The sequence below is a fragment of the Microtus ochrogaster genome, unplaced genomic scaffold (assembly GCF_000317375.1).
Source record: "Microtus ochrogaster isolate Prairie Vole_2 unplaced genomic scaffold, MicOch1.0 UNK132, whole genome shotgun sequence".
Lineage (NCBI taxonomy): Eukaryota > Metazoa > Chordata > Mammalia > Rodentia > Cricetidae > Microtus > Microtus ochrogaster.
Genome location: NW_004949230.1, coordinates 620,545 through 622,509, shown reverse-complemented (window position 1 = coordinate 622,509; position 1,965 = coordinate 620,545).

Genomic DNA, 1,965 nt, shown 5'->3' with positions numbered 1-1,965 from the left:
CGAAAGGCTCTGTGGAACAGTCATGAGGATGCCAAGTCAGACCCAGAGTTGGGCAAGGGTGCTAGAGATAAACCCTGGTTCTGGACCTGCAGCGTCGCAACCTCCTCGGAGTCACAGACATTCTGGTCAGTGCAGCAGCCCTGTAGGTGGACCTTGGTCCACAACCACTGTGTGTTCGACACGCACATGCCAGAGCCCACGCTTGCCGCCTGAGGGTGATGAGATACTATGATGGACAGATTGCAGCCCCCATTCCCATACAGCTCCTCATACTCCTTGAGGGAGGTCTCACCCAAATCTGAGCTCCCCAACTCACAGTCTGACCTGGGACAAGTCACAAGCCCCCTCCAGATCTCAGTTTCCCCAATCTGTAAAACACAAAGCATCATCCAGGGAGTCTTTGCCACCTGGTTCTTCTGAGGTTCTGTTTTACACACCCCCTGCCTCTTCCTAAGTCCCAAGAACCAGCCTCCAGGTGGCCACCCTGACTGATCTCTGCTTGGATGACAGGTTGCCACTCGAGATAAAGGAGGAGAGGCAGCAGGCTCTGCTCTGCCCCCAGCCTATGCCCTGGAGCTCCTGACAATCTTTGTCTGGGAACAAGGCTGTGGGAAACCAGGGTTCAGCATGGCTGAAGGCCTGCGGACTGTCCTGAGGCTGGTCCAGCAGTATCGGTCACTCTGTGTCTACTGGACAGTCAACTACAGCATACAGGACCCGGCCCTCAGAGTGCATCTTCTCAGCCAGCTTCAGAAAGCCAGGTGCATACTTCCCCAGTGCCACCTCAATGCCATCTTCTGCCTCCCTCCTGGAGTCTGGGTACCCGGGAGGAGCCATGGTGGGCTTTGGTTCACCTATCCCACCCTCCCCACTTGCCTCTGCATTCCGATGAGGAAGCAGGTACATTGGATGCCCCAAAGGACTCCAGAGCCCATTTGATTAGCACAGTTAAACGTCATTAGAGTTAATTGGCCCAAGAGCTCTCTGACTGAGGCAGTTGGCTTGGACTCCATCTAATGTTCCTTTTGGCCCCTCCCAGCTGCTCATCGCTGACTGTACCTCCCCACCTCCACCTGCTTTGTCCCCAGGCCTCTAATCCTGGACCCTGCGGACCCCACCTGGAATGTGGGCCAGGGCAGCTGGGAACTGTTAGCTCGGGAGGCAGCAGCTCTGGAGTCACAAGTTTGCCTTCAGAGCAGAGATGGGACTCCTGTGCCACCCTGGAATGTGATGGTAAGAGATGGTGCCCTGGGGCCACTGGGATGACCTAGTGGGGAAAGACCTTCACTACAATGTCAACAACCTGAGTTCATTCCCGGAACCCACGTGGAGGTGGAAAGAGGGAACTGACCCCACCAAGTGGTCCTCTGACCTTCACAGATGATCTGCCGCACATACACACGCACGCACACACACACACACACACACACACACACACACACACACCTGGTGCGAGCATCATATGCCGCATATTAAATGTTATGTTTTTCATTTTTTAAGGAGACAGGACACCGGGGTGGTGGGCTCACTGGGGTGGTGAGCATTGTAGTCTCCCCTCCACATCTCCTGATGCCAGGATGCACCTCCCCAGTCTCTAGGAATGCTGACGGTGACAGCTGCCCTTCCTCTGGAGCACTGACCTCAGCCCGTGCCCTGGTGACACTCAGAAACAATGAACTGCCTTTATCTGAGGTTCAGTCCCCACCCCCGAGCTCCCTGAGGCCCAAGCCTGTGCCTGGCTGAAGCCCGGCTTTTCATCCCGTCCACCCTCTGCTGCCTCCCTGTCATAGTTGGCTTTCTGTGTGGGATAAACCCCATGGCCAACAGCGTCCTGAGGAGGGGACAGCATTTGGCTCACACTCGCACTTCACCGTCCACCACTGAGGGAGGACGAGGCAGGAACCTGGAGGCAGGAGCTGAGGCAGAGGCCACGGAGGAGTGCTGCCCACTGGCTTGTTCCTCGTG